Raw genomic sequence first — 26,269 nt, forward strand, 5'->3', positions numbered from 1 at the left:
GTAGGGTTGCCAACTCTGGCTGGAAAATTCCTGAAATAAGCTATAGTGTTTAAATATAGAATGTTCATAATGATATATAGCAGAAGTGGGCAGAAGGTCATTTGGGAGTGACCAGTCACTCTCCAAACAGTTAAGAGTAGCTCTCCACCCCTCTGCCAGTGCTGCTGTGACTACTTTATTTTTCCCTTTAAAACTTCTGCAGTAGCTTCTCTTTCTCTTTTGTGAAAAGGAGGAGGCACACATGTATGTGTCTATGCTGTGGACGGAAAAACAACAGCACCATCACCCTTTCTCATTCACCTCTCCTCATTTACATGTATACACCCATACTCGTCCTATGGATGAAAAAGGAGTGTGCCTTCAATCTCTCCCCCTGCATGAAAGCTGCAGGTTGTCTCTTCCAAGGAAACCACAGTGGTAACTGTAATTTTTTTCTCTGCAGAACAAGTTGCAATAGCATGAAGGTTGCTTTTGAAAAACAGCAGAGGAAAAAATTCCCCACTCGATCATTGCAAGCATGCTCTGACATGCTCTGAATTTTTGTGCAAGCTGCCATTTTGTGAATGGCTCTACCCATCAAGCCACTGTTTTAAACTGATAGCTCCCAAGACTCTTGAAAAAAAGTGAATAGCTCCCAGAAACATGAAGTATCCTGTGCTACCACCCTCAGTCTATAGCACTATGATGTTTGGGGGGGGAATTAAAATATGCCCCCCCTCAAATCTGCATATCTACTATCTTTGGGGAACTTGCTGCCTAGAGATGACCAGTTAGGAAGGGAAGATGAAAGTAGCACTCCCAATTTTCAATGCAATCCAATCTTAAATTTCTAGTTAGTTCTTAACATTTGCTACAACAAATATTATATACAGTATTTTGGAGTTGTACAAGATCCAAAAGTGGATCAGTGCTCTTAGAGTAGCCCACTGAGCCCCTCTCTAAATTCTGTTTTTTTGGAGTTAGACAAACTTCATGTACTGAACTGCAAACAAAGTAGAAGTCTGCAGTTTGAGGAGGAAATAAGAGAAAACTGCCTTCTAATCAGCATTACCCAGGAGTGATAAAGTAAGTAAATAAATAAAACTGTTAGAAACAATTTTATTTATTTAATAAGACACCTTTCTCGCTGTAACTCAAGGTGGATTACAAATTACAAAAAAATGCAATCAGATAGCACAAGATATCCAATGAAGAATTCAATGGGACTAGGATTGTAATATTATTGGTATAATCAGACACCAATTGACTGGGAATGCAAAAACTTTCATATAACAATCTCCTAAATGGAGAGGTAGACTCTCTGGACTGGAACTTTTAACTTTTGTCCTTTAGTCTATACATTATTGTAGGGTTGCCAACATCCTGGTGAAGCCTGGAGTTCTCTTGGAATATGACTGGTCTCCAAACTATCATGTTATAATTCTCTTGAAGGAAATGGCAGTTTTGGAGGCTATCAACATTATGGAAGTAACATCCCTATTGAGCTTACTCCCCTCTCCAAATCCCACCTTATCCAAGCACTGCCTTAGATCTCCAGCTTTTTCCCAAACTGCAGTTGGTAACCCTATAATGGCTCTATAATTTATCTTCAGGTGTATGCATGACTTTTGTGCTATTAGATTTCAAATCATGCTTCACAATATTTAGAGATGCATTATCATAATATCTGGTGGAGGAAGAGTTGTGTATTTGTAGAGCCACAGCCATAGGAGATGTTTGTCCATTTAAGCAGGGTGATATTTATGAGAGACTCAGGAAGAAATTCTCTGTGAGTCACTTTGTTGCCTTTAGTTGACATACCTAAAGTAAAAAGGTATCTTTTGGCAAATAAACCGGACTTTGTAACATTTACAGTGCAATCCTAAACAATCCTAAACAGAGTTACTCCAGTCTAAGTCCTTTGTACTATTGCAGTAGTTGCACAGTTGAAAAAGGAAACTAATGTATGAATGGAAAAGAACTCAGTACTGCTGGGTTTTTGAGAGTTTATTCATGGTAAACAATGTTTGCAGCATTTTATATTTTTATTATATTTTTCTTATTTGCTTTATTATGTTTTATCATGAGCAGATTATCTGGAGATTTGGCACTGAAATAAATAATAATTAGTTACCCTGAGATCGTTACTAATTTGGGTAAAAATCAACACATTGATCCTCTTGATTTAATTTCCCTGAAATTACATGTACTCATTTTACAGTTTATAGTTTGTGATTGTTGTCACTAATGTACTTTTATTTCCAATGATCATTTTTGGGGTTAACAAACGAGTTGGATCCTGCCAACGTTTTTTCGATGACTCCAGCAACACAAAAAGGTACTATGTGACTTAATCTTAAATGATAAAGAATTAACTAGAGAAATATACCATTGCCTCACTAACACAATTCAAGTCTAGGAGGACCTCTGAGACTAACAAAATTTCGTAGTGTATAAGCTTTCATGAGTCAAAGTTCACTTCATCAGATACCATATGACAAAGACAGCTTTGACACATGAAAGCTTATAACCTGGAAAATTTTGTTCATCTCGAAAATGCTACTGGACTTGAATTGTGTTCTGGTACCCACTGCTTCCCATCAGAAACCATTGCCAAACTGGTGCTGTTGTTTTGATAACACTATATTGGAGAAACTATGCTGGAGAATTGGTGCAATTATTGCAATATTTGGAGCATTTTTGGTGGAACCTGGCAGGTTGTGTTGTGCATAATTTGAACAGGACTTCTGGATATGCTTCTGATGTTAAATGAGCTGGAAAATCTAGGACTACAGCAATAACCATTTTCAAATGCTGTGAGGAGTTTCCTAAATGTACCTTCAAGGCCTTTTCTCCTTTTTCTCATTACCACGGAAATAGCTTTGCTTTCCTTGACAATGAAATCAATAACTTTGGTTCCCACAACAAAGGGCATTTGGGGAAGCCAAAAGGAAATTGTGGCTTGGAAAGGGAGTGATAAAGAAAACAACACAAACAATAGTGATTTAATTTACAAGCCACATGGTAGCATCTTAGGAAAAAGTAGAATTCAAAGTGTACTTTTTAAAAACTAAAACTTGAACGACAGAAGCATCTTACATGATTTGCTAGGCATCTGAGGGGATTACCTGATATCCCTAGAAACCAGGCAATTAAATAGTAACACCTAGCATTCATACAGTGCTTTTGAGTAGAGATGGGCACGAACCGCATTACAAACCTCAAAAACCCACGAAAATGGCGATCGCGTGATCGTGACCCGGCGGATAATGATCGGCCTCGGCCAATGATCGGCCACGGCCACGGTCAGGAGAGGCCTAGTTCGGGGTGTTCAGGAGCGGTTCGGGAAGCCAGACACTCAGGCGCCAGCCATCTATTCCCCTGGCAACGGAGCCAGGGGAATGTGTGAGCTCTGTCTGCCCTCCTTCTGTCGCCATGGAAACCCGAATGGAAGCCCAGCTTTCCTTGATCAGCAGGGCTTCCTTCCAACTACGGAGCTGCAAAGCAGTTACAATTTGGGAGAAGACACCCAGGGGAGGGAGGGGGAAGAGGGTGTTCTGTAGCCATGGGCATTCCAATCTCATCCCTGCAAACCCTGATAGGCAGCTCTGATGGCCAAACACAGACCTCCTGTGTTGCTGAATGGGACCTGTGCTTATAAATAGCCGTGGGCTCCCAGGCTGGGTTTCACTTTCAGTGAGCAGTGGAGTGGGACAGAGCTCTTGCTTGCCACTTGCTAGCCTTTGGGGAGAGAGACTGAGAGTACAATTGAGCTTGGCTTTGGGGGATAGGGATCTATCTCCTCTGGTTCCAGGGCTGCTGCCTGGCTCTGGGGCCAAGCTCAGTGGACACCTCGGCTGAGGGCTCACATTGATTATTAATCAGTGCCTGATCTGTTCAGGTCTGTGGGAGTGGTGGGCTAGGGCTCTAGTCCCTCCCTCCCTCTGGTGCCAGGGCTGCTGCCAGGCCCTGGGGCCAAGCTCGGTGGGTACCTCAGCTGAGGGCTCACATTATTATTAATCAGTGCCTGATCTGGTCAGGTCTGTGGGAGCGGTGGGTTGGGGGTGGGATCTTCCCACTTACCCCCTACACAACAGGTTCTTCCTTTCCCTCCCATCCTTTCCAGCAAGGCAGGAAGGTGTGTACTGTTGGCTGCCTCCACCACACTGTTCCTCGGTGGGACCCTCGGGTGACGACCCGCGGATGCTGGGGGATATTCCCCCACCCCTCTTCATGATGACAGGTCCTCTCCCACCCACTCTGGGAATACCAGCGCACTCTTCTTTGGCCTGGAGGTTGGGGGGCTGAAGAGGCACCACCCGAGCCTGTGGTCTCTGTCCGCGCCCAGAGAAACATCTGTTGGGGGGAGAAAGGGGGTGACGAGCTCTTCTGAACAGGGATCAGTGGTAGGGTCAATGGAATCCACCCCAAGCAAGAATCCTTGCCCTGAGGGTGATGCTGGTGAGAGTGGAGCGCTCAGGCACGCCGCGCTCGTGGAGGTTGTTCCCTCGGTGTCAGTGCAGCTTAGAACAGCAAGGTTGAGGGCTCAGGAGGCGGGCCTTCACATCTTGGCAGAGTCAATTGCCCTACATGGCTTGCCTCTATCCATCGTAGAGTGCGTGGGCTTCCGCAGGCTACTAAAACATCTTGACCCTTGGTTCTCCATGCCGTCACCGCGCACCCTTGCCCTTCGAGTCTGGCGGGTATCTCGAATGAGGGCTGGCACATTTGGGGCAGTTTTAGGCAGGCCTATTCCCACTGCTAACAGGCTTCTGAGGCCTTGCTAGGCCTTCCTGGCACAGCCAGATCATCATGACTCCTCCTTTCTGCAAAGGCAGGAAAGTGGGTGATCCTGGCGGCAGCCTTCTTTGGGCACTTGTGCAACACCTAAGGAGCTGTTGCACATGTATTTGAGCTGCATGGTGCACCAATCCATTACGACTGTTGTGCCCTCTGAGCAGGGGGGAATGGGTCCCTCAAATTCTATCCTTTCCTCAAAAGCAGGAAAGGCTCTCAGCAGTGAGTAGTGCCTGCTCAGGTTAGGTGTCTGAGTGGTGGGTAACCGCACCAGCCCCACTCAGTTCTCAGGGTTGCTTCTACTCTAACCGTTCCTAGTGACCTTTCCTGTCCTTTCGCTCCCATCCATTCCATGAAGGCAGGAAGGTGGTTCATGTCTGCATATTTCATCATCACTCACACGGTCTCCATTTCTCCTTCTACAAACCCTTTGGAGACCTCTGCTGTCCAGTCCATCCCATGCTTTCCATGAAGGCAGGAATGTGGATGGTGTCTGGTGGTGCCGCCCAAACTGTTATGAGTTGTGCCTGTACTGCCTGCACAGGTGAGGTGTCTTGGAGCGGTGTGGAATTGCTCTAGCCCCCCTCATTTCTCAGGGCTACTATCCCTCTTTCTACCTCTCCCTATGTGGAACCACTCTGACCCTTACAAACAACCTCTCCTGTCCTGCCCATCCCCTTCTTTCCGTGAAGGCAGGACAGTGGGTCATGTCAGCCGCCACTTCATCAGGGACTATCATGTTACTGCTGCCTCCTTGGTCATGAGGGACAGATCGACTGTGATTGCACATCTGATTGTACCATATAGGGATACAGCACAGTTGCACAGCATGGTGGCTCCCCTGTCAACAGGACTGACTGGACCCCTTTGAGCCGGGGGGGAATATGTCCCGCGACTCCTGTCCTTTCCACAAAGGCAGGAAGGTGGGAGATGGCAGCTGCTGCCACTGCCCTATTTCTTCCTCTCCCTCTCTGGGACCACTCCGATCCCTCCCAACTACCTCTCGCGTGGGAGCTTTCCAGTTCCCGGTCCATACCTCTCCCACTCAGGTACTGCCACAAGTCCCTTCCCAAGCACTTGCACCACCCTGTCCCCTCCTTTCTGTGATGGCAGGGAGGTGGATGATGCCAGCAGATGCTGATTCGGGTTCTTCCCGTCCCTCTCGCAGGATCTTCCAGGTACGGCTTGTTGCCGTGGCCGGATCCCCTTGTTCCCCCTCAACCTGACCACTCCGTGTTCCCTATTTCATCCTCTCCCTCTCAGGTACTGCCACGAGTCCCTTCCCCATCACTTGCACCACCCTGTCCCCTCCTTTCCATGATGGCAGGGAGGTGGTTGATGCCAGAAGCCACTGATTTGGGGTCTTCCAGGCCCTGTCACAGGATCTTCCAGGTACGGCTCATTGCCACGGCCAGATCCCCTTGTTCCCCCTCTCCCTGACCACTTTGTGTTCCCTCTTTCCTCCTCTCCCTCTCAGGTACTGCCACGAGTCCCTTCCCAACCACTTGCACCGTCCCATCCCCTCCTTTCTGTGATGGCAAGGAGGTGGGTGATACCAGCAGCCGCTGATTCGGGGTCTTCCAGTCCCTGTCCCCCTTTCCTCCTTGACAATTTCATAGTCCCTGTTTCTCCCTCTCCCTCACCGACCCTTAGGGGACTTCTCTTATCTGTCCCGTTCATCCTGTCCTTTCCACAAATGCAGGAACATGGTTGGTTTCTCCTGGTTCTGCCTGAGCAACAGGGCCAGGTCAGCTGCTGTTGTGCATATGGTTGTGTGACTCAGTGCCCCCTGACCATTGCACCGGCTCTCCCCTCTGACTGGGGGAATCAGTCCCACCATGACTCACATCCTTTCCATGAAGGCAGGATGGTGGGTCATCTCAGAGCCAGCCTCTGCTTTGACACTGCAGGGGCATGCAATGCTCCATGCATGGTACGCTGGTGTGCTTTGTCCGGACTCTACACTATGTGAGAATCGGACAACACTATCGGCCCCAGTGCCATGAAGTACCCCATCTGGTGAACGTATGTCGGTGTCTGACCCTCCATGTTGTGTTTTTGTTTGCACAAGGCTTCTCCATACGCCAACTTGTCTTGCTAGAGGATTTTTTTAGCAGATTGTGGCGGGGTCATTTTGGTCTGCGCTGGCCAATGACATCACCCACCTTTTATAGCTTCCGGAAGGCACCCTCTGGGAGGCCTTGCAGGTGGGCACATGGGGGGTGTTGTCGGTGAGTGGCCAGACTCCCCACCCCCAAGAGGGGAGGCAGCCAATTGTCCTCCTGCCCATAGGCCTGGCAGGCGGGCACATGGGGGATGCTGCTGGTCAGTGGCCAGACCCCTTGCCCATGAGAGGGGAGCTGGCCTGCCTTCAGATCCACCGCACGGGGCCAAAGTGAACTGGAGAGGGTGGCTCCATTTGTATTTAATGGGAGTTTCCAAGGGGTGTCGAATTTGGGAGTGTATAACTTCGAGATCTATACTGCAATCTTGTCCTAACTTGGGTGATGGCTGGAAAAGAGCCTGCTGCTCATTCTCTGTGAATATGGGCCCTCTAAATGCTAAGGGGGCTGCTCTGGCGCTGACAAACACTGAACACCGAACACGTTCATTAATGGGACATTAACCCTAACCCTAACCCTCCCAAATCCCCAGGAATTTCTCAGCCCAGAGCTGGCACCCCAATGTGACAAAGTGCAGCCAAGGTCACTCTGCATGCTACTTCTTTTATGATTTCTCCACGAAGCCAACCTATGCTCCAGGCAGACACACATATCTGCTCAGGGATTGGTTTCTATAAAAAAATGAGAGTGCAAATGGGCTTGGAAAGCTGCCACTAGGGGAGGGAGATTTCCTGCCTTTCTCCCAACTTTTTTCCCTGTGCAAAACCAGTGTGTGTGTGGAGGGGAGTTTTCCCCTTTCTGCTGCTGCATGTGCACACAATATCTCCCTGTGTGTCAGGTCTGTTGCCCACAGTCCCTCCATCTTTCTGAGGGCCAAGCTACACATGACGAATGACACTTGAACGGCAAGTGGATTGAGTGGAGGGCAAGTGAACATGGAGAAATAGACTTGCCATTCAAGTGTCATTCGTCATGCGTAGCTTGGCCCTCAGTTATTGCAATCATCTCGTGTGTGTGTCTATTTTTCACATAAGCTGTCCAGCTCCTAGGAAGGCTGCGCTCTTATCTGAGATGGCTCACCACAGCGGCCTTGGGACAGTTCCATCCTACTGTCCCACTGACTGTACCCAGCTGGTTGGGCACCAAGGGTGGGGGGGCTTACGTAGAGGGAATGAAACTTTGTAGCAAGCACTCCATACGTCATTCTCAACAAGAGACCTGTGTACAGCCAGATGCTTTTACTTGCCTCTGTGTAACCTATGGACATATATACGCTGAAGCTATGATATCTCATTAAAGAACCTTAACTCAAGAGAGCTTGGATTTTTTGTTGCAAGGGGTGGAAGTCAACTTCATCGTATCCTGTTCTCCATAGACTGACACTGTGAAGCAGCAGAAACGGGGAAATGTCTCCCCTCTGCACTGTTTTTGCAGGGGGAGAAAGTTTTGGAGAAAGGCAGGAGATCTCCCTCCACCAGCAGCAGCTTTCCAACCAGTGCTGCTGTAGCATAATGCTTAAGAGGCTGGGTTCTGAGTCAGCACTCTGCTGGTTCAACTCCCCCGACTGCCATAAACTCTGCAGGCGGCATTGGTTAAGCCATTCCTATTAGCCCCATCTCTCCAGGTGTATTGTGGGGATAATAATAACACTCACTTTGTTCACTGCTCTGAGTGTGTCACTAATCTGTCCAGAAGGGTGGCATATAAGCACATTGTAGTTGTTATTAACACTAATAATCCTAATTATGGTCATTTTATTATCCTTTAACCCTGACAAAGGCCTAGGTCTCTCTGTTCTGGAAGGAAAAGGGCATAGCAATATGTCAGTGACCCACATTCATTTTCATATTGAAGTCATAGCAGAAGTAAAGATGCCCTAAGTGACAAATGTTAAGCTTCATACCTGAAAAAAATCACAGTACAGAACTGCTGGATTTTGGTTTTGATTGTCACTTTTGTCTTTCTGGCCTGTTTTCATAAACACAGTACATATCAGTGTAGGTGTACAAAATGAGGGTAGGGTGAAGAGAACAACATGGATGCGAAACTAATTTACATGGATCTTTTAAGTTGCCTACAAGAATATATCACTATAGCAAGAATATTGCTGAGCTGAGAGATTCTGAATGGTAGCTGCTTCTGAAATACAGAGGGATAAAAAGCCTTACAAATCACAAAGTCTATTAAAACTGAGCTCATGAGTGATGCACCAGCCAAACAGTGCAATACCAGCCTCAAATTTCCAGGAAACGATTTGACACACTGGTAAATATCAATGCTGAGGTCTTTGCAAAGACCAAACTGTAATTTGATTAACATTGTAATTTAGTATAAATCCACCTGGTTTGCTTTCAAGTGGTCATTCATAAATGTTCTTGATGGGGTTTTGCAGTTTCCTAGTGCCTGGCCTGCTGAAGAATACACAAAAAAGCACCAATGTCTGCCCCCTTAGTTGTGTGAGATTAATCATTTTTTATCCAGGCAATCAAGATGCAGAAAATATATTTTTCTTCTTCTTTCTTTTGTAGATAGATACTAATTTGAGAAAAGAAGGATCTGTGAAAAGAATTCTTAAGTAATGATGGTTGTTGGGGGTTTTCCGGGCTGTCTTGCCGTGGTCTTGGCATTGTAGTTCCTGACGTTTCGCCAGCAGCTGTGGCTGGCATCTTCAGAGGTGTAGCACCAAAAGACAGAGATCTCTCAGTGTCTCTGTCTTTTGGTGCTACACCTCTGAAGATGCCAGCCACAGCTGCTGGCGAAACGTCAGGAACTACAATGCCAAGACCACGGCAAGACAGCCCGGAAAACCCCCAACAACCATCGTTCTCCGGCCGTGAAAGCCTTCGACAATACAATTCTTAAGTAAATTCTTATATCCCTGACTGTGCTTGAGAAATCTCAAATTTCTATTCAAATTGTGTTCTGCAGTTCTCCTGGTTTTTGATATGGGGTAAGAAACTAAATGAAACCATTACTAGAGTGGAAGTGAGTTAATCATCTCAATGTCATGGTCCTACTTTCAAGAAGAGATGGCACAGTATCCTGTTTTCATATTTTTGTTGTCTTGATCTTAAGTGGTGATCTTGCATTTCAGGTTTCTAGGAGGTACAGGAACGCTATCAACTATTTGGGGTATACTTACACCTTTGAATACATTGATACATACAAACGTTTCCAGAAACTGAGGTGGTTTTGATTTTATATGTACTAGATTTCAATTTTCTAGTCAATATGGAAATATCTTTGGTAAAGTTTCAAGTCCCATGTTTTGAAGGAGACAGATAAAATTGTGTTTGTTTCAAACTTTTCTGATAATCAAAGTATATTGAACTATATGTATAATTTCAGGATTTTAGGTGGTGTACATCTGTTCAAACAAATAAGATGCTTTCCTGAGAGTATGGGTCCATCAGTGGTAATAATGCTTGTGTTAATAATAAAATCAGAAATATGACCAGGTCACTACAGTAGCTGCTTGTTTCAACAATGAATGTGTAATCTACTGATAGGTTTCTTGCTTCTTTTTATTCTGGTGTGACCAATAAACAGAAGTGGGCAGGGCTATGCAAACAAAAGAAGGTGTTCCTTGCAAGATATGTAGCAGTTCAGTTCTCAGTTACTCTCTCTGAAGTTTTTGATGGCTATTGTTATTATGCTTTTATGATAAACTTCAAAATAGCCTAAAATCTAAATCAAGGTCAATAATAAAATTAATACTAAGAGGGCGAGCAAGTCAATGATACTGTGGATAAAACTTTATTCCCTCACTTTATATCCAAGAAGCTGAGTTGTATTTTCTAAGAAACAAACCATCTTTTACAACTGCCACATGTTATATGTTTTACATTTTCTCTTTTTAAAAAGAAAAAAATACTGGCCCAGATCTTTGTTATGATGGAGAAGATAGCAGATAAAATATTTTTATCAAAATCATTCTAGAATGAACTAACATGGGGGGATTTAATTTAAAATCATTTTAATTTGTGTGAGTGACAGAAACAGAAGACTAAGTGACAATGAATTACTTTGTGATGTAGTTTAAGAGGCATCAGGTTGGATTGTGCACAATTGTTTCCTTCTAAATTGGAAGTAGTTCCTTTTCAAATTGTCAGAAAAGCTTTCTTCTGCCTGGATGCACTTGAGAAACAGGTGGAAGGCAAGATGCTCACCCTTGTTTGATCCACATGCTGTTGTTCAATGGCAATAGCAAATCAAACGTGAACACCTTTCTGATATAGCGGTTATGTTGGCCTGCTCAGTAGCTAGATTAACAACAAAAAATTGCCTGGAATTTGGACAGCAGGAATCACCTTGTGTTGCATTAGACAAGTGAATTGCAAATGTAACTATTTGCTACCATGGAGAGGTTGTTTCTAATAACAAACAGAACAAATACAGTATATTTACAATGGTACCAGAGGAAGAAAACTAAGAAAAATCCTAAACTGCTTTGAAATAAGCTCCACTAAATGTCAAAATTAATTGTTTAATAGATGGGCAGAGCAATCTTGAGGGGAGGGAAGCACCCTGGAAGCTGACTAGGAGTTACATTGGTGTATCCTGGACTTGTGCTGTCATAAATCCCCTACGATGGTGCAGTGGCCTGGTGCTGCTCTGTCTATGTCCTTTGCCGACACCTGGCCATAGCAGTTGGGTGCTGGTGTAATTAGGGCATAAGTCCTTGTGGTGGTGGGTGGGCCAGAGAGTGGGGCATGAGTTAGTCTGCCCCCTAAGCCACTGTCATATATGCCTGTCTGCATATCTGCCATGAATGTATTCTGTGTTATGTACTGATCCTCTGAGGGCATGAGAAGTTTCTTATTGATGTTAAGGCAGTAGGTTATCTTGCAAGTATTTACTTTCTCTTTCCCTGCTGCCTCCAGTAAGTGTCCTTGAAGTCCAGCTGTGGCCGACTCGAAATGTATCCTTGGCTTCTTTGCACCCAAACTTCAATGATCCCTATCTTGATGGCAGGAACCTTCCCTATAACTAACACTACTGACCCCATCCATGTCACTTCTGGCAATTCAGTTGTCTGAGCACCTTGAACTTGAGGGATCTCTAATAAAGTTGCTTCAACCAATACACTTGCGTGTTTACTGTGGAGAACTTGGAGAATCTACCTGCCAAGGACTGACATTTTGGCAGAAGTCTCTTTTTTGTTGAATGAAGCATCCTCTGGGATACATATGGGGAGAGGCGGTCCTGCAGATATGCTGGACCCAATCCGCATAGGGCTTTATAGGTCAACACCAAAACCTTGACTGGGCCACAGTACTCAACTGGTAACCAGTGCAGCTGGCATAGTATAGGTGTTATATGTTCCCTAATTGGGACACTTGCAATTACTCGCGCAACTGCATTTTGGACCAGCTGTAGCCTCCGGATCAGGCCCAGGGAAAGCCCTACATAGAGCAAGTTGCAGTAGTTTAATCTAGATGTGACCGTTGCTTGGGTCACTGCAGTTAAGTCATGGGTTGATAGGTGGGGGACAAGCTGCCGGGCCTGTCTTAGATAGAAAAATGAACCGCTGCGACCTGTGCCTCCATAGTCAGGGAGGCATCCAGGATCACCCCCAGGCTCCTAACTCTTGAAACTGGCACAAGTAGCACTCCATTCAAGAGCAGAGAGCTGGAGTACCATGCCCATGGCCTCCAGACCCACATGCAGGACCTCTGTCTTTGTGGGATTTAATTTCAACCGACTCTGCTTCAACCATCCAGTCACAGCTTCGAAGGCATGCTCCAAGACATCTGGGGAAGAGTCGGGCCGGCTGCCTATCATCAGATATAGTTGGGTGTCATCAGCATATTGATGACACCCAAGTCCAAACTCAGCACCAGCTGGGTGAGGGGGCACATATAAACATTAAACAGTAATGGGGAGAGTATTGCCTCCTGAGAGACACCGCACACCAATGGGTGGCAGGATGACAATTTCTCCCCAAGTGCCACCCTCTGTCCCCGACCGTGGAGAAAAGAGACAAGTCACTGTAAGGCAGTCCCTCGTATCCCCACATCGGCAAGGCGGTGGGTCAGTAGATTATAATCAACTGTATCGAATGCTGCTGACAGATCCAGTAATACCAGCAGCGGCGATCTGCCACAATCCAGCTGCCTGCGGAGATCATCCATAAGGGCAACCAGCAACATCTCCACCTTATGTCCCGGGTGGAAGCCAGACTGGAAGGGATCTAGGGATGAAGAATCATTCAGGAAACCCTGTAGCTGCTCCACCACCGCCTGCTCAATCACCTTACCCAGAAACGGGAAGTTTGAAACTAGGCGGTAACTGACCGTGTCGGTGGGGTCCAAAGATGGCTTCTTCAAGAGAGGCCTAACCACGGCTTCCTTCAAGGCTTTGGGAAAAATCCCAGAGCTCAAGGACATGTTGACAATGGCCTCCAGCATAGTTCATAGCTCATCTACACTGGCCTTCACCAGCCACGATGGGCCTGGGTCCAAGGAGCACATGGTAGGTCTCACTGCTCGCAGGGTCCTTTCAATCTCATCCCTGGAAAGTGGGTTGAAATGATCTAATATCATCCCAGTAGATGGCCAAGGGTCCTCTAGTTCACGTACTGTGTCAATTGTGGCCGGCAAGTCATGGCGGAGAGACAAGATTTTATCAGTAAAAAAGCTCCCAAAAGCCTCACAGCTAATATCTGAATTCACAATTTGACGGTCTCCCCCTGATAGGGAGACCAGTGACCGAACCACATTAAATAATTTTGCTGGGTGTGAGCTAGCTGATGCAATGGAAGCTGCATAGAAATTTTTCTTTGCAGCCTTCACCACCATCTCATAGGCTTTCATAAACGTCCTATAAGATCCATAAACGTCCTATCATAAACTACTTTTGCCAGCAGTTTCAGTTTCAGTACAGATGCCAGGTGTCCTGGAGACTGGAAAATTACCAAGTCACAAACCATAAGGGATGACTGACTGAACAGCGCCCACGACCCAGATAGCAGCAAAGATAACAAGGCTTCCTGAGACACTTCCCTGCCTGGTCCCATCATGGGTCATTAGAAGTCACTATAAAAAACACCGTGAGATGGTAAAACAGGATTTTAAATGATCTGAGTCAGTGTTATTGGCTAGTATTGGTTAATGCTGTCTATTAAAGAACTTAAGTAAGGTATGGGGCACATTCCTTGCTCAAAGTTAGCTCAGAATATTTTGTGTCAACTGAAAACTTCAAATCTTGTGCATACTCTCATTTTTCATTGACCTGTAGCATCAATGAGCTTTTTTTGCAGGTCCAGTGGGGGTGAGTGGGTAGAAGGACCAGTTGGCCCGAACTCCAAGTTCAAAGGAAACTTTCAAAAATGATAGGAAAGTATTAAATGAAAGTATTTTAAAAATGAAAGTATGTTCAGGACCAGTGTGTCCATGGAGGCGGTGACAGCAGCCGCCTCAAGTGCTGACCAGGGGCAGGAGTGTGTGAAGTGGAGCCCTGGCCACCTGCCATGCCTGGCCAGCAGTTGAGCTGCTGCAGCCTCCCAGCCCTCCTGCTCAGCTTCCCTGCCCTCCCGCTCAGCTGCCCCACGCTGCCACCACCACCACCAGCACATGCTCCCAGCCAGGCACAGCAGCTGCGGGCCAGGCAGCTGGGGCAGCATGCAGAGCAACTGAGTGGGAGGGCTAGGAGGATGCATGCGTGCCACCCTGGCTGCCTGCCACACCTGGCCTGTAGCTGCTGTGCCCAGCCAGGAGCATGTGCTAGTGGCAGCAGCATGGGGCAACTGAGCGGGCAGCCTCCTAGCCCTCCTGCTCAGTTGCCCCGTGCTGCTTCTGCCACCGCTAGCACACAGCTGCGGGCCAGCCAGGCATGGCAGGCAGCCAGGGCGGTGTCAAGCAACTGAGCGGGAGGGCTGGGAGGCCACCCACGCACTGTCCCAGCTGCCTGCCACGCCAATGGTGTGGCCAGCTCGCAGTGGCATGCCCTGCATGATGATGTCATGCACAGTGATGTCATCTTGCAGTCCAGGTGTGCACACGTGTGCACGTGGGGATAGGTATCTGGCCTCAGGCACCAGAAACCCTGGCACCGGCCCTGAGTATGTTTCACATGTTTTGGTGCCTTACCATTTTGTTTTCACATGCTGCCATTTTAAATTTTGATACAGCTGGGATCTCAGAAGCTGGAAGCAGCCCAGGCCTTTCTGGACTTCTGACAGGACCTGCTTCTTTATATAAAGTTTACATACCAGTTCTGTGCTGCTACATGTGGCTAAAGCTGTTGATTGCAAAGAATCAGGCAGTTAGGCTATTAAAATTCTTCCATATTTATATCACCCATTTCCATGGAGTTCTTACTCTTGCCCTCCCCTTCCACTCTCTAATACAACTGTTGAATTCAATTTTTTTTGAAAGGAGCTATTCTTAGAGATAATGTTTAGATTGAGAAAGATAAGACAGTTGAGAAGGAAGTCAGACAGATTAGATTGATTGACAACATCATTGAGGCTAATCAACTTAAATGTTGGATTGTTTAATTGACATCTATTTCTGGGATCAGTGTGTGGAGGCCTGTCTGAGAACTAGGCATAGTTTAAAACCTGTCATGAAGAACTGTCCAACAGAGAGACTATCAGTTGTTGCTCCCCTCTGGCAACCTCATGAAAGTAGGAGGAATTGGTGGTTGATAGGAGAAAAAGAAAGCAGAGAGGAAAAGGTGACATAGAAGAGATTGGAAGAAAGAAATGCAGGTACAGATAGGTAAAGAAACCATGAGCATTCTGTTTGGAACACAAATGCCACCTAAATTTGCATCTTGCTACAACTGTATCAGAGCAGCTATGGAGTGATTTTGTGATAGGTAAAATGTGGATTTCTTTCACATTCATGCTTAGGCTTCCTTTGGTTAAAAACAGCTCAGCCCCATCTCTTCCTCCATGTAGTCTCTTAAATAGCCTTGGCCTTAGTTTTAATTTGGTTTAATTGCTTAATTTGGTGCATTGTTTATTTTTATGTAAGTCATCTGGAGACCTAGTATTGTTCAAAGCAACCTAGAAATGTAGTAAATTGCCTTGCTGGTTTGTTTTAGGGATCAACTTTTAGTCAAAGAAACAGACTTAAGATCAAGATGTAAAGGTTTTTATCGGGTTGATTACAGTTTTTTTCATGGTTTTTTGCTTGGAGCTGGCTTGGAGTGCATATAAATATACAATAAGGCAAAAAATCACAATGTAGTATGCAATTTTTGAAAGAGAATAGAATACAGTACAATTTTCTTTTTACATCCCTTTACCCATAGATACTGCTATGTGAGATGGCATTAAATTGCTAAATTGCTTTATATTTGGGAAGCCTCAGTTCAGAAAAAAATGGCTAACCATTTCTTTTTGTATGACATCTTTGACATGATTGCATATCTTTTGCTCCCTCTAGTAGCAGCACTGAGATGTCATAGAAAACCCAAGTGTGTCAGAAAACATTCCCTTCTTATCTGCAATTTAAATTGATTACTGAGTGAGAAACAAGTGGAACAATTCATTTGTTTCCTAAGGGTATTTTTTTACTGATTGTACATTTAAAGCTGGGACTTATTTTCAAGCATGCACTTATTTTTATTATGATAGAGCATTTGTTAAGAACAGCCAGGTAAGACAGAGAACAATTAAACACCATCCAAACAATAGATACCTTTGATTTTGGTACCCTGGATATTTTTTTGCTGTATTGGGAAGACTATGTCAAAAGGAGCATCCTATGAGAAGAATAGTATTGCAGTGTAATGAAATTATCTTGTAAATATGGTGGATGGGATTAAGACTGATTTAGTTCTTCCAAAAACTGAGAGACATCATCTGCTATCTACTGAGAAAGATTAGTATTCAAACCTTGCTGTTTTTTAAATTTAAAAATCCATTTAAATACAAGAGTTAGGGAGTCTGCCAGAAACCATTAAAAATACCTGTCTTGTAATTATCCCCCAAACTCTCTTTCCATTAAATTTCTTTCCTTCTGTGTTTTCTGCCTATGCAGTCTTGACAGATTTTACCCTGTTACCATCTACCTGCAGTGGTGACATTGTACCTCTTCTTAGGGTTAGCAGCTGGCTGTTTATCTCCTGCCAACTCTGCTGGAAGCAGCTGTTGAAGTGCCTAGAATGGATGTACTGAGCTTTGGATTATGGAGGGCCTCAGGGGTTTGCACAAGTTCACTTCCAAGTTTAGGAGACAGGGATTCTGGGATAACTGCCTATAGACAGAGATGGGCATACTTTGTTATTATGTAAATAAAGCTTTGTATACTTTGGTAGCATCACTACATTTATTAAGAAATTAGTGAAGTAGAATAGCTTGATATAGTTGCTTTCAACTGAACATTCTTTGTAATCCTAAAATATTAAGGGCCTGTTGTCATATACTTAAAGGCCCAACATTCCAAAATTCTTTCACAATCTAGCATTCCCTTGCTGACTTGGTCATCATAACTCAGACTCACAACATGAAACAAAACTCTGGCCATGTTTAATACAAATAAGGGCTACCTGAAACAATGTGAACTTTGTAGAATTCTTAGTACAGTTGAGAAAGGACAAAATTTGCTCAGTTACAAATAAATTGCTACCATTTACTCCTCTGCAGGCAAATGCAATGATATGCTTGGGGACAATGTTAAAGGATTGTCTGTTCTTATATAAACCTGCTCATTAATGATGAGCTTGTGGAGAGGCCTTCAATCTGTGCACCCTCACCTTCAGCTGGCAAGCTCATCTTGGCTACCAGGGATAGAGTCTTCTCTGTCATGGTGCCCCATCTTTAAAACTCTCTCTCCCCTCCAAGACATTTGTCTGGCACCTGGCTTATATAGTTTTGGATACCCAGTGAAAATGCCCTGACCTGGATAGCCCAGGTGAGCCTGATCTTGTCAGATCTCAGAAGCTAAGTAGGGTCAGTCTTAGTTAGTAATTGGATGGAAGCCCTCCAATGAAGACCAGTGTTGCAGAGACAGGCAATGGCAAGCCACCTCTGTTAGTCTCTTACCATGAAAACCACACCCGGGGGGGGGTGTCGCCATATGTTGGCTGTGACTTGAGGGCACTGCACACACACTCAATGAAAACATTTCACATTGGCCAGGGTTTTTTGCTTGTTTGTTAATGGGATGGTTTGGTCTGTTGATCTATTTTATTCTGCTTTCTCCTTGGCTCTTTAAAAAAACACTGAATCACATTAATCTTTCTTATCAATAAGTATGGGTTTCTATGTATTTTGGGTGAAATAACTTGATGTAGATGATGAGGGACAGATAAATAACGTTGCTTGTGTTGAACGAGTGTGGCTTCCAGGTTGTTGTGGGCCTTTTGAGATCTCAAGGTAGTTCTCAAAGCTGTGGCAAAATTATTACAGAAAAAATGCTTGCTGTTTCCAGAGGAAACAGCACTAATGCATCTGTACTAGACATGGACATGGACTGGGAAAAAAACCATGGACCATCGATCCATGATCCGCCACGTTTCATGGACCATAGACCACAGACTTTTCATGGACCCACCCGTTCACAGACCGGTTCGTTGGTCTGTGGTCCATCACTTATCGGGGCCCTAGGACTTCCCCCTTCATACTTAGAGATGCAAAACTTGCAACAAGTCTTCGGCAGGCTCTCCTCCAGCCTCCTTCTAAGTTTGGCCAAGATTGCATTTCACAGGTCCGAGTTACAGACCCCAAAGTGGCCACCCCAGGAAACTTCCAGTAGATAGAATAGGAGCCATAAATGCCAATTGACTTGCATTGGCTTGCAGAAATTGACAGAACCCTAGGCTAGCCCAACACCCCACAATCAAATAAGATTGATTATTTGCATCCGGTGCCCTATCCGGAACCCCCTTCGGTGCCTCAGCTCTTGAGGTGGGGGCTGGACCTGCCTTAATGGGTGCGCTGGCACTGGGCAGAGCCCTAGGTTAGCCCACCACCCTACAATCAAATAAGAAATGAAATAAAAAAATATTAAACAGAATAGTGAGCCCTCAGCCGAGGAAACCCAAACTCGTGCAACAAGCAGTTCCTCCCTTGATAACCAGCTGGAAAGTGAAACCATGGTTCAGTGCTGGGTGTTATATATACTGCTCATAGAGAATAATGGGAACTTTCTGGTTGGCAGCCAGGGCTGCCTATCAAGGTTTTCAGGGCTAAGATTGGTGTGTTCCAAAGGCAGCAGAAGGTCTGCAGGTGACTCCTCTACATTGCCTAGGGAATTGATTGCTTGGCATTGGAATGTCTGGTTTCACAGATGGATGGCCAGCCCAAATGTCATGATGTCTGTGAAAAACGCATGTCCCATGACCTGCCTGTTTGTGAACGCCAAACTGGTCCATGTCAAATTTTGGTCGGTTTTTCGGTTCGCGCCCACCTCTAATCTGTACTAATCAAGCTGAAATAGATTGGAAAGTGGACGAAAATGAGCTTGCAGGCTCACCAGCAAGCCAAGTTGCAGCCAGGAGGTGAGGCTGGGGTGGAGGGCAGGTGTGGTGTCATGGCAAGGGGCACCCACTGAGAGAAGTGGTGGGAGGAGTATAGGACGGGGTTGTTCCTCTCTAGCAGCCCCTCATGGTCAATTTCTGCCATTTCTTTGTTGGGCAGTGGAGGCAGTAGAGGCAATTGTCTTCCTTCCTCCCTTGGTGCCAGCTGTAGCTAGAGGGTTACTTGTCACACCTTCACAGAGGTTTTGAGGCATTGAACTGGATCTACTGGGCTGAATAGTGCTGATTGGGTGGCTCACTCCCCTTTTTTTCAGGATCCCCTTAAAGGATCTGGGGGAACCTGTAGAGTATGCACCTGAGCTGGCCATTGCAGGCTTCATCCTGGGTAGCAGGGACTGCCTGATCCATGCCTGATCAGGAGTATACCCCCTGCCATCCTGCAGTGCCCAGCAGGTGTGCTGGGGAAGTGTACTATAAGGTAGCAAGGGGCTGTTTGATGCAATGAATCTGTTGCCCTGTGCCTCACCAATGCTCAAAATGGCTATAATCAATAAAATTGTGGCGTGTTTTTCATCCAAAGACGGTGTGTCATGTATTCCTTGCCCAGCCACCAGCCTCATTAGTAACCTGTATGGATGCAATCGGGTTTGCATTTGAGAGTCTTTAAAGTGGCCTCCCTCCTAATGACCAAATTGTGGTGGTCCACAAAGTGTAAGCAGACTGGAATTGTGGTTTTAAGTACTACTTACCCACTCATTGGCACAGGTTTTGCTACGATTCTGTTGGCTGTGTGGAATAGATACTTGTGGCAATTTCCTAGTGTTAATGTGCACATTTTAATAGATTGTATTTATGCAATTCTATGTACAACCTGATTTGAAACCTTATGTTTTTTGAAGCTAGGAAGGGAAAGAGAGAAACGGAAATGAGATCTTCAAATGATTTTTTTAAATAACATTTTTCAAAGCATAAAAAATTAACTGGCACATCATTTTCAGTGGCAAAATTCCAAAAGAACCTGAGAACAGTACCTCATTGCCATATTAAGTCTGCTAAGGATTCCCTTGTCTCTGTCAAAATAGTTTTGGAAGACAAAATTAATGCACAGTGCTGCATTTATTAAAATGTGAAATAATCATAAATTTTTCATTCTTTGTACACTTAAGCTAATTTTCAGATAAATGAAGCACTGTCAGTTGAAATCCCACATATCGTTGACACTGATGTTTGATGTCAGAACAATGCCCTGAGCTCCATGCAAATTAAACATATTTTAATTATTCCAGTGAGCCATTCTTCTTTTACTGTGTATTTTAGTAGATTAGTGAAAGCAATTTCAAGTCCAACATAGAATCACCGAGTTATTTCAACATCTTGAACAACTGGTCAATTCAATTCACTCAAAATAGTTCTTTATGAGCCAGACAATTACAAACCTTTCCAAACAAAGTTAAAGCATAATATCAATCCAATTGCATGGTTTCCACACTGGTAGAACAAACTCCACTGGAAGAAATCAGAATACCACTTCCACCTATTGTTACAACAAAAGAAAAATACACATAAATTGCAATTGCCATCTACATCTTATATACTAATAGCTAAGTGGCCCTAATCTGAGCATACTTAAATATGGAGATAGGAGCCATGAATGGACAAGACAGATCTTCCTACACACATGAACAATGCCCCAGGTTCGCTGTAAAATCTGATTTTTAAAAAAAAATCCATTGGGGTTTTAAAAATCCCAAAATGATAATAGAAGTGCCTGTAGCTTTAACCAAATTCCCTCAGTGGCTGTTGGTAGGCAACCATAACAGTTTAGCTAGTATCCCAGGCTTGGTTCCTGTCAGTAAAAGGTAAGGGGAGGCATCAGAGCCCTTTCCAGGGCAGTTTTGGCCTTTTGAGGTAGAATCATTGGGACCAGTCCCAGAAACAATCATTGGGTAACTTGATACCACATGAGATGCAAGATTCACCCAGGCCCAGCTGCTTCATACTATTCAACAGCAGCCTCCCCCACAAGAGCCAATGCAGATTAGTGGTTAGAATTTCAGCACAGAATCAGCTGGTTACAATGTGAAATATTAAGTTAATTTCAAGAACATTTCAATAAACAATATAATAGGGTATATAATGCAAATTTGCCAAGATTTAAAACCAGCTGAAATCCAATACAGAGGTGAAGAAATCCTGAAACAGAGAACAAGAAATTTTAAGACTGACATGTAAAACAATGTAGAAAGTCCCCAGTAGAATCAGACTTCAAGTAACATATAGTAAAATCTAGTAAATATAGTAAAATTTACTACATAGTAGTAAAATCTGTTTCCTGTCTCTTTACTGATGTATCTCTTTGAGAGCACTTCCTTACAGTACAGCCCTCCTATCTGAGTAAAAAGCCATCTTGAATAATTCAGTTTTGCATCATTTGCAGAAATCCAGGACAGTGGGAGCTTTCCTGAGCTGACCTCTTCAGGTAGGCCATTCCAGAGAATGCATGTTTATGGGCAGCTGCTGATTTTGCCCATGTGCAAGGTGGAACCTGCAGAAGGCCCTGTTCACATGAAATAAGTTGCCATGGTGGAACATAGGGAGAGATGCCATCCTGTAGATATGCTAGACCAAGGCCTTGAAGACTTTTATATGTTGAGCCCAGTAACTGATAAGTAGCCAGTGGAGAGACGGCAAAATGAAAGTAATATTCATTCTTATCTTGTAGCTCCCAATAATATCTGGGCTGCAGCATTCTGCACCAACTGGAGTATCTGAGTTAACTTAGAGGGGGAGTGCATTACCATGCATTACAGTAATCAATCCTCAGTGTTACCCTGGCATGAATCCAGGTGGCCAAATCAGCCATCTGGAGGTAGGGGGGCATCTTCCATGCTAGACTAAGATTATAGCATTTTTTTTCAGCTGCCTTAACTGGCTTTTCTAGCAGTAGTGCTGGATCCAGTATATCTCCTAGACTCTTAGCTGAGCCTACAAGTGTCAGTCAAACAACATCGAAAGTGGAGAGAGGTTTCCTCAAGTCTTTGTTGGCCCCCACTTGTATTGTTCTAGATATAGTTGTGCATCCAAAATAATTAAAATTTTGAGGTGTTTATTTAAAATATTTATATGTTTGCCCTTCTTTTGTTCTTTTGTTCAGCTTTTTTTAAAGCGCTAAAAGCTCTTTGAAAAAAGAGCTTTTTAAAAAATCACTCACTCTTTCTCGTCAATAGTCATCATCATCTTGATGTTTGTTATCAATACTAACTCTTTCTCTGTTATTACTAACTCTGTTTTAGCTTTGTCTCTGTTATTATTGTCCTCTGGGTCTTACTGCCTGGATACCAGAAATGGACCCCTTTTCCTGTTCCACACACACTTCTGGATTCAGAACATTTAACACACACATTTGTCTTGTCTAGACGAGTGCATATTTGTCTATAAAAAAGGATTTATAGATATTGTTTTACATAAATGCTGTTTGTGCTCATGTGTTTTATTTATCCCTTGAAATTTTCAGTGACTTTACAGTCAAAAGCCCCACATTTAAATCATTTTTCTTTCTGCCTTAAGACCAGCACATTATTGTTTCTATATATTTTACTAAGTTAGTAGGAATTGCCTTGATGTTGTAGTCACTGGCCTTCTATTTACTTCAAAGCATGACAAACCCACAAATCACAACATCCTATCCAGGCCGACATTCCAGCTATTTTTACAGTATGGTGACCCACCATTTTGATCATCTTATAACATTTATAAAGCAGCTCCAGATCTTTTGAAACAGCTGGCTTCCTGCTGGCTTCAATCCATTGCCATAATGCAAAAAAGTAGTTGATATGAAATTTAATAAATCAATAATCAAAAGGAGAGATGTCTCTGTACTGAGACTGGATTCTCCATTCCTCACCTATGCCTGCTGTAGGCTGATTGAACAATTCATCCTATACAATCGCTAGAATATTTACAGAATGTTTAAACCATTCTGTAAATATTCAAGCGATTGTATAGGATGAATTGTTCAATCAGCCTACAGCTCTTACAGGTTCCAGAGGCACACCAGTTGCATGGTTTTAACATGCAGTTGAGCGGACCTCAAAAAAAGGAAAAAACTTCACTGAGTTCTGGCAGGTTGAATAAATGGGTTGGATCCTGTGAAGGACTTCTATGAACTGAAGCAAGACAATTTTTACTAATTTCTCCCTCATGCTGCAGATTTTCAAAACCACTTCATGCTGTTTTCTTGTCCCCCAGGACCAGCATTTCAGGCGTTTGGGGGACTGCAGGGAGAGGGGGCAGACAAGGAAGTTCTGGTCTGCTGATGTAAATCCTTTCCATGCCTGGCATTTTCTTAATCTTGTATTTAGGTGAAATATACCCATTTAATCTTTTATGCCCTTTACAAGCAAATGTGGACAATGAGACTGTCGTAAGTTCTATATCAGTAGAAAAGAGCAAGGGTCCAGTAGCACCTATAAGACTAACAAAATTTGTGGTAGGGTGTGAGCTTTCATGAGTCACAGATCACTATACAGCTAGAATGTGAGTCTGTCCGTCCTTATATCTTGGGGAGTAGAGTGATTTCAAACGGCAAATGACAAATAGCCAGTAAATTACAATAGCAAGCATGATTGGATAGTGTGGGTATGCAGATGTGGAAAAATCAGCTTTGATAATGAGACAGGAAGTTTAGGTCTCAGTTCAATCCAGCTGGATGCTTTGTCTTGAGCTTTGTTGTCAGTTGCAATTCAGCAGCCTTTATAAGTCTCTCTTGAGCTATAAGTTCTATATTTTAGTTTGTAATTAATTTTGTTTCATATTAAGAACATAAATACATTTGATAGTGTGTTGGTTAGCTGCAGCTCTTCGCTTTGCTAGATCATAATAATTTTTGGTAGGGCCTTTTCTTATTTTGTTTCGGTAAACATTGATTATGAGATTATATAATGATGTAGGATTGGAATGTATGTGTTAATTTACGACACTTTATTTTTCAGTTAGATTTTGCCTTTAACCCTCTTCTTACACTCTATGGGTAGATTGCTGCCTCCAGGTATTATATTTCAAAATACTTAATTTAAATTTCTCTTTTAATAACGTGCCCAAATGTCAGGCTCCTTCATGGGACTATGTGGCACTGAGGATAGGAATGGGATATAAGAATAACATATGAACAACAACAACAAAATTATTTTTACAAGAAGCATATCAGTTTCACACTAATATTTAAGCTTGATGGTTTCAAAGATAGTTATCAGTTCTTAAAGTTTCTTTTCATAGGCACAGTCACACAGATATACATAAACTTTTTCTCTCAGGGGCACACACAGTTTGCCTGCTTCAGATAGATCAATCACTCACTCAAATGTACATAGACTTTCTTTCAGGCACACACAGTTTACCTGTCTAATCCAGAATCAATAGTTCTCTCAGAAATGCATAGACATCCTCAGGCTGCACACAGCTTGCCTGCCTAAACCAGAAAGGCAAATGAATCTTTTCTCTTCAGTCAGTAACTAAAAACTACAGTTCACTCAGCCCACACTCTCAGTCATCAGCCAATTATCTCATTCACTCATCCCTCTCTTTCACCCCACTCTTAATCTGTATCACATCAAACATTTAAAGACACACACACACTTAAAATCATCACAGTATGGTCGTTAGAATTTTTTATATTTCTTGCAAGTATATTTCAGCATCTCTTAAATTCAAAGGAACAATCATTTGAATAAAAGGGTGTTCTGAAAGAAGCAGCAAAAAGTCTAGCTGGATAGACTGTTTCTGACCTATCTTTGCTAAACAGTAGTACAATGGCTTACCATTTCTTGTGTATACCCCTTGCTACCATAAAAAAACATCTGGTTTTGCTAAGGGTGGTTCATTATTCGGTAGGTAGTAGGGTTTACACACTCACTGAGGCTAGCAACTGTGACCTAGAGTCAGTGTCTACAGATGTAAGTTAAAAGAAGTATACAGCACCTGGGACTAGGGTTATCAGACCGGGAGGGTAGGAAGTTGGAGCATGCTTTCTAGGAATTGTCAGCCAATTCTTAGTGAGATATTATGTCACTTCTGGGTTTTCCAAAGAGTGATGTCATGACAATGGTTACTATTTTATTTTTCTCCTGCCACTGCTCTGAGTGGTGGTGGGAAATGCCAGGTGGGGTGACAACCCTAGTTGGGAGCCTAGGAAGAGGCAAGTGAAGAAGAGTCACAGTTACTACCAATACTGGAAATAGAAATAGCTGGCTTTTTAAAAATCACATTGGTTGTCTACTTATGATATGTGATCTGGATTCTATGGGTTAGAAGGCAGAAAGTAACTGGTGTGTCATGCCTTGTACATGATCTGTTTTTGCGCCCTCATAGTTCTATGATTCTATGGACAATGAGCTAAATCCTCCTTTGCTACAAGTTTCCTCTTCTTTTCTGTCCCAGTGGAAAATAGGTAAGCATGGTAGGTTAGGTTTCCTAGGAAGTCCACGTTTGTGTATCAACCACTGACTAGGTAATTTTGAAGTTCTACTGCCCTCTAGTGTCTTAGGTGAGACAGCTAGCATCCATTATTTACAGCTTTCTTGTTCTCATCTACCATATCCACCTCCAGGATTGTTATGACTGCATTAGAGAGGTAAGAATAGAGGAAACCTATAGGAAATTGTGTACTAGATATATTTTGAGTGTTCTTGAATGCTTATGTCAATGGAAACACTTTAAATTTGTTCCTAAAAACTGGATATTCATGGAGATTTTGGTTTGGTATTGAATAAGAATGACATATGAGTAAAGATATAAGACGTTTATAGAATTGTTAGGAAAAATCCATGTGAATAATCAAAAACATCATTTTCAGGAAAGATTCTTGGAAATCATCCTCAAAGCATTCCTATTGAAGCAAGTGGTACACTGAGAGAGACCCAGATTCTATGACTTGCTTTAGT

General features: G+C 43.7%; 1 protein-coding gene across 1 annotated transcript in view; it reads left to right on the top strand.

Annotated features, from left to right (window-relative positions):
• AGBL4 (AGBL carboxypeptidase 4) overlaps positions 1-26,269 on the top strand; it is a 2,119,283-nt gene that overhangs the window by 1,381,100 nt on the left and 711,914 nt on the right. The window lies entirely within an intron of this gene.

This window comes from Eublepharis macularius, chromosome 5, assembly GCF_028583425.1.
Source record: "Eublepharis macularius isolate TG4126 chromosome 5, MPM_Emac_v1.0, whole genome shotgun sequence".
Lineage (NCBI taxonomy): Eukaryota > Metazoa > Chordata > Lepidosauria > Squamata > Eublepharidae > Eublepharis > Eublepharis macularius.